The sequence below is a fragment of the Cibotium barometz genome, chromosome 6, assembly GCF_041138505.1.
Source record: "Cibotium barometz isolate CiBa-2024 chromosome 6, ASM4113850v1, whole genome shotgun sequence".
Taxonomy (NCBI): domain Eukaryota; kingdom Viridiplantae; phylum Streptophyta; class Polypodiopsida; order Cyatheales; family Cibotiaceae; genus Cibotium; species Cibotium barometz.
This window is the reverse complement of record NC_141051.1, coordinates 42,586,073-42,598,013: the sequence shown is the minus strand read 5'-3', so window position 1 is coordinate 42,598,013 and position 11,941 is coordinate 42,586,073.

Here is an 11,941-nt window from a genome sequence, read left to right as displayed (position 1 = left end):
GTCTACTCAAGGAGGCTACTATATGTAGGATCTGCATTATAATGTGTTGTAATAGGTGTTGGAACTTGAAGGTCTTGCTTCCGTAATTCATTACAGTGGTGGTGAAATATCTGATCAGTCGCCACTAAGTGACATGTATGAAATAAATCATGTGTGAATTGATGCTCTCACATTTGAGCAATTAGTAGCACGAGCAATGAGAGTGGAGAGGATCCTAAGAAAAAACAAGAAAGAACCTTTTTTAAAAAAAAGAAGAAGTCGGAGAAAGGAAAAGAGAAAGAAGAAGATTCGTTAGTGTCAAACTTTGATAAAGATGCCTCTGAATTGGAATCCATTTTAAAATTTTTGATATACCAAAGAAGAGCAAAAAGCCCGAAATAAGAAAGGCAAGAAGTAAGCAGTGGATGTTCATGAAAGGCCACCCTATCTAAGCTTGTTGATGGACTTGTAGGGGAAAAAAATCTGGACTAAGGATGGATGTTTAGTGTACAAAGTGAAAACATTAGTGCCAACTCTCTCTTGCCAAGTTATGTGCCAACTCTCTCCTACTCAATTATGTGCCATTTGTAAAAAAACCGGCCACACCATTGACAAGTGCTACTATAACACACCAAGAATAAGAATCCTAGGGTAATAGAGAGGCATCAACATGAGAAATTGCCACTAGACATCAACCACAACATCTCAAAATAATCATCTATATATGGAAGAGAAGGACGTGGAAGGTTTGGCCAAAGAGGAGTAGGATTAACCTATTGACAGTTAGTAGACTCAATCTAACTGTGAGCATGATAAAAGTGGATGCTACACCAAAGAGATTGAGAGGCATCAACATCACCAACTAATGCCAAAAATCAATTAGGTAGCCATAACATCTCAAACTAATCCCCTATGTATGGAAGAGGAGGAGATGGAAGGTTTGGTCAAAGAAGACCATGAGATTAACCTACGATTATTACAACATGCCAGGTCATAAATGGGTAGACTATCCTCTCTACTAGAACAATCATCAATAGGAGTTGGAAGATTGGTCATGAGAAACCAATCTCTACGATTATTACAACATGCCAGGTCATAAATGGGTAGACTATCCTATCTCTACTAGAACAATCATCAATAGGAGTTGGAAGATTGGTCATGAGAAACCAAGTTTTTCCCCAATTGGGTAGGAGAAACCAATTTTTTCCCAGCTGACACAACTATCTTGGCTATACATGTGGCAGAGCGCACACTGATAGCCATGTGTATAGCCACATATATAGCTATGTGTATAATCATAAAATAGCCACATGATGGTTAATACCATGACTATCACTACTTTGTACCACTCTCAATACTTTTTCTCACACTATTTTATGGCTACCTTGCGTAGATATGCCTTCATTCTCTGTAGTGTTTATATAAACATAGGATTTCTATTGTCTCTATTTGCTACCTAAATTCCTAACTACTTAATGGAAGCTTTTGATTTTAACCAATCAAGTTTGAATAGAAAGAGGAAAATTTAAGAAAATATCATGTACTCACATCGGATGCATTGTTACGCTGACCAATCACAAGGTGTAGCTTTACTAAGCCATGGGAAGGAATACTTCTAAGAGTGTAACAAAAACAATAATCTGGTAAGAGACATTAATTAAAGAGGTGGAGGAGTAACTTGCAAGGTAAAGAGATACTTTTGGATCTCAACTTCCTTCATCTCAGATGCATTGATGTTACTTCCCAACTTGAAAGGAATAGAGCTACTTTTGGACCCTAACTTCTTTCATCTCAAATGAATTTGATGTTACTTTCCACTCATCCTTATCTTCATAGCCTCCTCTATCTTGCTACTATATTATGTGTCAATGGAGGATGTTAATCAAGGATGCAACTTTGCCATGGAAACTCTAGTAGTATTAGTATGAGGCATATAAATCATTCTCATACTATAGAAAAAATAGAATAATTAGTCTACAAGACATGAAGCTTTCAATATGTTATGCCGCTTCATGTGGATGAAATCAAATGCAAACCTATAACTTCTACATGAGGAGGATACTTCATATAGGACCTGCATTGCAATTTTTTGTTACTTAAAGGTCTTGCTTTCAATCTATTATGCATCTTTCAATCTATTATGATTCTTTTCAATCTATTATGCCACTTTCAATCTGTTATGCTAGTTTGTGTGAAGGAAATCAAATGCAAACCAATTACTTCTACTTGAGGAGGCTACTATATGTAGGACTTGCATTGTAATGTGTAGGAAATACTATATGTAGGACCTGCATTGTAATGTGCAGGACCTACTATATGTAGGACTTGCATTGTAATGTGTTGTAACTTGAGGGTCTCGCTTCCGTACTTGAGGAGGCTACTATATGTAGGACCTGCATTGTAATGCATTGTAATGTGTTGTAGGACCTACTATATGTAGGATCTGCATTGTAATGTGTTGTAGGACCTACATTGTAATGTGTTGTAACTTGAGGGTCTCGCTTCCATAATTCTTCCACCACATTGGTGTTGTTACTCTTTTAATGGCATCCAAATTTAGGATCACTACACATACCATCTATGTTGGAAAACTTCACATGTTGATGGAAAAAGATTCTTTCCCCTCATCTCTTGGTAATACTTGACTACAAAGTACCTTGAAATTCCATGAATCTCATTGTTTTGAGATTGAGCATGAATGCCAAAACTTGGGTCTACTACAAAGGCATCCCCAAGCAAAAGAGTATGAATTTACACCAATTGAGTATTAGCTTGTGTAACAAATATGTCGGCACTCTCTAGCATGGAATTTGTTAAATTCTTTTGACGTGACTAATGGCCTTTGAAGCAAAATAAGTTTCTTGTAACAAAATTCCATGTATCTACATCTGTAGCAACATAACAATGACTATCTCGTCAACATTGTGTGAAAATGTTGCTGAATGAATCAACGACAACTCCATTTCCACCCACGGATCCCACTATTTATCAACCACTATCTCTTGTAAGTGTTGAGATATCGAGCTCGTCTAGTGAGGCGGTGGCCACTGATGACCCGCCTGGGGGATAGGCCCCACACTTACACCACTGGCATGGTTGGTGAGATCTTGGGAGATATGCGGCCAGTGGGATGACAGGCTGTGTGACAGCCACTCTAGAGACTGGCATAGTTATAGCGCCAGCTCATTTAGTCGGGTTCACACTATAGAGAACCCGTGTATGTATTGGTTGAGTACCTTTCATATTATTGTGTACTCTTATCTTTGTATATGGTGTGTTGAGTGTTGAGTAGAGAAGAAGAAGATTTTCAGCCTCTCACCTTGTGTGTTCTCTATTAGGGTTTTGTGAGTGTGTGTGTGTGCTTGCAAGAGCTCAAGCTCTCTTCCCCCCTGCATCTTTTCATGGTATCAGAGCCTGGTTCGTGCTAAGGGCTGAGCTGCAAGCAAGAGAACCACATGAAGCGGTACGAGGGTAAGAGCTACAACTACTCTTCCCTATTGTGTTGGTGACTACACCCTTGTCGGGAGCTCTACGGGAGGCACCGGCAAACGATCTCCGATTGAGGAGCTTTCTTCGCGGGAGTGAAGCTACAGGGCAACTATACAGTCCTTTGGACTGAGTCCTTTGGACTGAACTTTACAGGCGGAAAACGCGTTTCAGGCGCGTCTGGACCTCCGTTTTTCAGAAAGCAGGCGATTTCGAGCACTGCGGGTAAGTCATCGATTCTCTGCAGAACTCTGTTTTAAGAACTGCAGGAAGACAGATTGACTGTGCAGACACTGTGGGTGCTGCAAAGAGGTCTACAGTTGCCATTGGGTGTATGTATGTGCATTGAAGTCACTGGTTGTGACATTTGAGAGTACTGCAGTACCGCTGTGCAGAAAATACAGCAGTTGTGCAGAAAAACCAGAGTGCAATTTCTGGTAAAATTGTGTGTTTGGCAAGATGTCTAATGATGGCATAACACAGATTGTGGCTGAGAAGCTGGACAAGAATAACTTCCATGCTTGGAGGTTCAGGTTAACGAATTTCCTGATGGGAAAAGGCTATTGGGACTACATAGAAGGAGAGCATGAAGAGGCACCGGAGATACCGGATATAAATCCGACTGCTGCAGATGTGAAAGAGTTCAAAGACTGGAACCAAGGAGCCAGGAAAGTAATGTATTGGCTATCCATTAGTATACAGGACACCATGATTGGGCATATTCAGGATGCCAAGTCCCCCAAGGAGGCGTGGGACACCTTGGTAAAACTGTATGAAACAAATACCAAGGCACGTAAGATACAGTTGAAGAATGAACTTCATACTGTGGAGAAAAAGAGCATGTCTGTGAATGACTATGCGCTGAAGATAAAGGGCATTGTGGAATCCCTTGCATCTATTGGTGTGTCAGTAGATGATGATGACAAGGTGGAAGTCTGTCTACGTGGTCTCGGGCCACAATACAAGGCGTTTAAGACGTCTATTCAGACTCGGGAAAACATTCCCAACTTTACAGATTTGGTGTCTATGCTGATTATCGAAGAGAAGAGCTTGGGTGAAGACCAACAGTCTTCACAAAGCAAGAATAGTTCAGAGCAACAGGCCTTCTACACGAGTTCAGGAAGAGGACGAGGTAGAGGAGGCCGTGGACGCGGTCAAGGAGGTGGCCGAACAGGTAATCAGAATTATGGTCAGCAGCAGCAGCAGCAACAACAGTCCCAGAATCAACAACAACAACAACAACACGCAGGTGGAAGAGGCAAATTCAGAGGCAGGGGGAGTCAAAGAGGCCGTGGAAATTGGCAAAGGCAATATAATGATGCACGTGAATGCTACTATTGTGGTAAGCCAGGACATGTGCAGTCAGAATGTTATAAGAAGCAGGCTGACATGCAAAATGGGAAAGTACAGCAAAACAACTATGCATCCTCAAGCAGAAATAATGAGGACAATGAAAGGTTGTTTGTTATGCAGCATGTTGTAAATGCCATGTCTGAAAATGTTGATGCAGCACAAAAGGATAATGTATGGTATGTGGATTCAGGCGCTTCGAACCACATGACGAGTCATGGGGAGTGGCTCAAGGAGATGAAGAACCCAGAAAGACCAGGTTTTGTGGAAACAGGGGATGACACTGCTCATCCAATTGCCCACGTTGGAGATGTGCCATTATCTATGCAGGATGGCAAAGTGAAGTACCTTGCAGATGTACTTCATGTACCGAACATAACAAAGAATCTGGTTTCAGTTGGCCAGATGATTGAGCAGGGGTTGCAGGTTCGGTTTAACCCTGATGGGTGTTATGTTGAAGATTTCAAAGACAAGTGCAGGTTGGTTGCAAAAGGCAACAGAGTGGGCAGAATGTTTACGTTGGATGTAGACATGCCTGAAATGAGTGCTGCAATGTTTGCAAATGGTTCAGGAGTTGTTGCAGACACAGACATATGGCATAAAAGAATTGGACATGTGAATGTTCAGAGATTGAAGTCTATGCAGACAAAAGGAATTGTGACAGGGCTACCAAAATTTAAAGTGGAAGGTATGCAGAAAATCTGTGAAGCATGCCAATTTGGGAAGCAAACAAAGCATGTGTTTCCACGTAACAGATATGTGAGCAGAAATGCACTAGATGTTGTGCATTCAGATGTATGGGGTCCTACGAAGACCATATCTATGGGAGGCTGCAGGTATTATGTGACTTTCATTGATGACCACACGAGGAAAGTGTGGGTATATTTCATGAAGGAGAAGAGTGAGGTGTTCACTCACTTTCAGAATTTCAGAGTTTTGGTTGAAAAGCAAACAGGAAAATATGTAAAGTGCCTAAGGTCAGATGGAGGGGGAGAGTACTTCTCCAATGAGTTCTCTGAATTCTTGAAGAAGAATGGTATTCGGAGACAGTTCACATGCAGATACACTCCGCAGCAAAATGGAGTTGCTGAGCGAAAAAACAGGCACATTGCTGAGATTGCGCGGGCATTGATGGAAGAGAAAAATATGCCGCATTGCTATTGGGCTGAGGCTGTTTCTACAGCAGTATACATCATGAACAGGACTCCAACTGCAGCCATACATGATGTAACTCCAGAGGAGAGGTTTACTGGCAGAAAACCAGATTTGTCTCATCTGAAAGTTTTTGGATGCATTGCATATGTGCATGTGCCAGATGAGCTGAGAACTAAGCTGGATCCGAAAGCTGAAAAATGTGTGTTTATTGGATACTCCCTTGAGCAAAAGGGATACAGGTGTTATAACCCTACTACACGTGAGTTGAGGGTAAGCAGGGATGTTGTGTTTGATGAGATGAGCAGCTGGTATGCTGCTGAAAAAGAAGCTGTTGGGGCTGATGTGAGTGGAAGTGTGGTTGCACAGAATGCAGGTCAGCAATCACAGTCTTTGAGTGGACCAGGAGAGTCCTCATCTAGTGGGTCTGTTGATAGACCATGGAGTGGCAGGCTGCGTCATAATACCAGTCCTGCAAATGTGGTTAGTACATCACGTAAAGGAAAAGAGAAAGTGGTTGAGCCCCTTGGTATGCCTGACATTTCTGCAGGACATTCTCATGTTGATGGAGAGTCTAGTGGCTCGGATATGAGCCTTGATGAGGAGCTTGGGATCCCAGCTATGAGAACACCTGGTGTAAAGAAGGCTATGGAAGCCATGAATGAAAAGCTGCGAAGATCTGGGAGAGTGAAGAACCCTGTGCAGAGGTTTACTTATGATGGTTATGTGGCACATCACTATGCATATATGGCAAAGGTTGTGCAGGTTGTTGAGCCCACATGCATTGATGAGGCTGTTGGAAATGTGAATTGGGAAAAAGCTATGGATGAGGAGATGGATGCACTATATGGAAATGAAACTTGGGATTTAGTGCAATTGCCTGAAGGCAAGAAAGCCATTGGATGCAAGTGGGTGTACAAAGTTAAACATAACAGTGATGGAAGCATAAACAGGTACAAGGCTAGATTGGTAGCCAAAGGATATGCGCAGACATATGGGATTGATTATGAGGAAACTTTCAGCCCAGTTGCCAAGATGGCAACGGTGAGAGTTGTGATAGCAGTGGCTGCGTCAAAGAAATGGTCTTTACATCAGATGGATGTAAAGAATGCATTCTTGCATGGGGATTTGCAAGAAGAGGTGTATATGTTGCAGCCACCTGGTTATGAGGATGTGGGTCACCCCGAGCATGTTTGCAGGTTGAAGAAAGCCTTGTATGGCTTAAAGCAAGCACCAAGAGCATGGTCTGACAAGATTTCTGAATATCTTGTCACTATTGGCTTTCATGTAGCCAATGCAGATTTCTCATTGTATGTGAGACATGGTGATAGAGGAGTTGTGCTTGTTGTCATCTATGTAGATGACTTGATCATTACGGGGGATCATGACGCAGAGATCGTTGATGTAAAGATCTTGCTAAGACAGAAGTTCGAGATGAAGGATCTGGGGGAGCTCAGATATTTCTTGGGCATTGAGGTGATTAGGTCACCACATGGTATTGGATTACTGCAGAGACAGTATGGCTTGGACATGTTGTCCAAGTATGGTATGACAGGCTGTAAGCCTATTTCTGTGCCATTGGATCAGAATGGCAAGTTGAGTGCAGATTCAGGAGAGATCTTGGAGGATCCTACTATGTACAGACGCATAGTAGGAAGTTTGATCTACATGACGATCACCAGACCAGATTTGAGCTATGCTGTTGGGTTGGTGAGTCAGTTTATGCAGGTTCCACGGAAACCGCATTTGGATGCAGTCAGACGCATACTGAGGTATGTGAGGTCTACTTTGCATTGTGGACTATTCTATGAGACTGGGACAGAGATGTGTGTACATGGGTACACAGATGCTGATTGGGCTGGTAGTATCTCAGACAGAAGATCTACCAGTGGATTCATGTTTTCTCTGGGGAGTGCTGCTGTGACTTGGAGCAGCAAGAAGCAGCCTACGGTTGCTCTATCGAGTACAGAGGCCGAGTACAGAGGAGCTGCTATGGCAGCATGTGAGGTAGCTTGGTTGAGAAAGCTACTTGCAGATTTGGGTCTATCAGTGGATAGACAAGTTGTCATCTTCTGTGACAACATTAGTAGTATACAGTTGGCCAGGAACCCAGTCTTTCATGCTCGTACGAAGCACATAGAGGTCCACTACCACTTCGTCAGAGAGAAGGTCTTGGCAGGAGACCTTGACCTTGTTTATGTCAGCACAGAGGATCAGGTAGCTGACATCTTCACCAAAGCATTGGGTACAGAGAAGCTCCGCAGATTCAGGGCTTCGCTTGGTGTACATGAGATGGAGTTGAGCTCGAGGGGGAGTGTTGAGATATCGAGCTCGTCTAGTGAGGCGGTGGCCACTGATGACCCGCCTGGGGGATAGGCCCCACACTTACACCACTGGCATGGTTGGTGAGATCTTGGGAGATATGCGGCCAGTGGGATGACAGGCTGTGTGACAGCCACTCTAGAGACTGGCATAGTTATAGCGCCAGCTCATTTAGTCGGGTTCACACTATAGAGAACCCGTGTATGTATTGGTTGAGTACCTTTCATATTATTGTGTACTCTTATCTTTGTATATGGTGTGTTGAGTGTTGAGTAGAGAAGAAGAAGATTTTCAGCCTCTCACCTTGTGTGTTCTCTATTAGGGTTTTGTGAGTGTGTGTGTGTGCTTGCAAGAGCTCAAGCTCTCTTCCCCCCTGCATCTTTTCAGTAAGGTAGCTTTACTAACTATCAATCTCTCTTACACATAATATGTAACTTTAAAAACTACCAAGATCTCTAATACATAATATGCAGTGGTGGCAAATCTCATCGCACAAAGCAACATGTACGAAATAAAGCATGTGTGAATTGATGCTCTCACATTTGAGCAATTAGTAGGATGAGCAATGAGAGTAAAGAGGATCCTCATAAAAAGTAAGAAGGAACCTAAAAGAAGAAGAAGAAGTCAGAGAAAGGAAAAGATAAAGAAGAAGAGTCCTCAATGTCACAGGGTTGCAAGATCATGGTGTCCAGTTTTGTCCAGTTTATGCTGGATTGGGACAATGCTTGGAGAGACAATGTGGGGGAGCCAAGGTACTTAAAATGAGATCAAGCAAATAGAAAATACACATGCACTTAAATTAATCCAATATAACTTAAATTAATATAAACTAGTCTAAATAATCAAAATTAATAAAAAAATGATAAAATTATTAAAAATTAATATTTCCATACTTAGAGTGATCCAAATTTTTTTCTATAGATGTACAATTACAAGCACACTAGTCTTTATAGGTTTTAGATGATTTACATAAAAAACATAATTTTACTAAATAGATTATTAATATTTATAGGCCTTCTAATAGCCTAGAAGAATTTTGGAAAAGAGATCATTAAAAATCCAACCTTTGGATTTGCAATTTTGACTAACTACCACATTCTACTAGTGTCTTACTATCTACCACTCTTTTTATCTACAAGATTGAGCATTTTAAGTGGTATTATTATGTGTACAAAAAAGTGGCATATATTATAATACTTTTAAAACCTTGAAATATTTAAAGAAAATAGACAATAGTTTAAAATTTTCTCAAAAATCAAGTTAAGCTCTATATTACGTGAAGATCTAAGGTCCAAAGTTGGAATCTCATATGTGTTTATATGTAAAAGATATTAGCATTTTATGGAACCAGTCTAAATTTGGGACATGGTGTATACATTGACTTTGTACCTAAGAAAATGAGGACTTTCGACTATCTAATGCTTAATCAGATTATGCAACTATATTCCCAACTTTTCATATGATGTTCCAACAAAATAACTTGAAAGGAAATTCCTTAGTTAGCTAGGAGAGATTAGCCACTAAAGGTAAGTAAATGCCTTTTTTTTTATTGCTTACAGGGTGCCTAAGTGATTGGGTAACCTGATCCTGCTGCACTTTGATAAATATGCTTCTGAATTGGAATCCATTTTAAATTTGGATATACCAAAGAAGAGCAAAACGCCCAGAAGAAGAAAGGAAAGAAGCAAGCAATGGATGTTCATGAGAAGAACTAAAGGCCACGCTATAAAAGCTTGTGAAAGGATATTTAGGGAAAAAAAGATCCAGACTAAGGACGAATGTCTGGTGTACAAAGTGAAAAAATTAGGGTCACACTAAGGAGTGCCAACTCTCTCTTGCTCAATTAACCACAACATCTCAAACAAATCACCTATATATGGAAGAGAAGGAGGAGGAAGGTTTGGCCACAGAGGAGTAGGATTAACCAATATAAAGAGTATAAAGATCTCTCTTTATACTCTATGTAATAATCTCTATGTATGCACAACCAAGGAATAGATCATTATACTCCATTTATAGAGTATAAAGAGTAGAGAGCTCATGCATAAAGCATTGGGAAAACATGTGTGCATACCTAAACCCTAAACATAGGGAAAAAAGCAAACAATCATAAAACTCAAGGATTAGATTTAGGGTTGGAGCTTACCTCAAGAGTTTGCTAAAGAGCCTTTACATTGACACAAAACCAAACACAAAAAAATATCAAACCAATAGAGAGAGGAGAAATGAAGAAGAACATAGAAAATACAAAGTATTTTTATTGAAAAACATAGAAGAGAGGAGAAATATACCTTGTGAATGAGAGTAATATGCTTGTAAGAGAGAGAACTATGGTTGTGGAAGAGCAAGGAAGGAAGGAAATATCAAAGATAAAAGAAGAGCAAGGTAGGTAGGTCATGCAACAAGAGGTACTGCAATGCATCACAGATCGCGGTCATGATAAACCAAAATTTTCCCCAGTTGGGGAAAAGAAACCAATTTTTTCCTTGCTGACACAACTATCTTGGCTATACATAACGGTAGAGTGCACACTGATAGCCATGTTGTGAGGAGAAAAATGATCCTCTCCCAAAGACAATGTATAGATGTATGAAGTGTGTATATGATGGTGTAGTGTGAATCCAAGATGGCAAAAGATGAGAGGTAGCCGAGAAAAAAAGTGTAGGTGCATGAAACAACAATAGAAGGCACATGGTGGATCCAAGGAAGACGGGTGATGTAAGTTTCTGGAAGGAAGGAGAATGGCAACAGGGTTTAAGAGGCAAGATGGAGATTGTTTTTGAGGATTCTCCAAGAAGCAGTGGTTCGTGTTACCACAAGAGAGAGAGGAGAGTGCTAACTGCATTGGAGTGGTCTCCTACAGTTCTATTGTCCTCTAGTAGCAGTTTGTAGGTGAGAGAACCTACAAATTGTGAAGATTTCAAAGGATGAGGAGTAGAATAGTGTGAGGGTTTTTGATTGGATTAAAGCATGGGGAGGCAATATATTAGAGGATTGGCCAAGGTGTGACCCCTGGGTTCTTTGATCAGAACATCTGTTAAAGACATGGTCTGGATCAGAACTCCTCAACTATAGCTATCAGTCTCAATAGCTCGAAGATAGTTTGTCGTGATGAATGAAGATGATGTTGTGAAGAGCGACTGCTAGGTCTATCAGAGAAGGACTCAAAAGTTTTTTGAGTTTTTATCTATTTTCTTGAAGCCCCAAGTCTCAGAGATGTTGAGATTGTTTTGTTTGGAATGAAGGTTATAGTGGTCTGAGCTTGAGTTCTTCATGGGTTTAGTGTTGTGGAGATTTATTTGTGTTGTTTTGATTGAGATGATGGAGGAGGAATCCTTGTGAGGACATATCTATTATCTGTTGTGTCAGTTCTGAGTTAGACAGTGTTAGTTAAGAAGCTAGAGTTAGACTGAGTCAGGATGAGCAGATCTTGTCAGCTGTGCAAAGAGAGGATGAGTATTGGCCTATCTAGGTTGATCGGAGCCTAGTTTGACAGTTTGACCTGTCAATAGTCAGGAGTCAGAAGGACTAGTGAAGTGGAGGTGTTTCTGTGGGGCAGCCACGAGTTAATTGTTGTTAGTTAAGTGCTTATAAGGTTGGATCCTTGTGTGGTGTGACTGGTCTAAGCGTATAGAGGTGTCAGCTGACATAG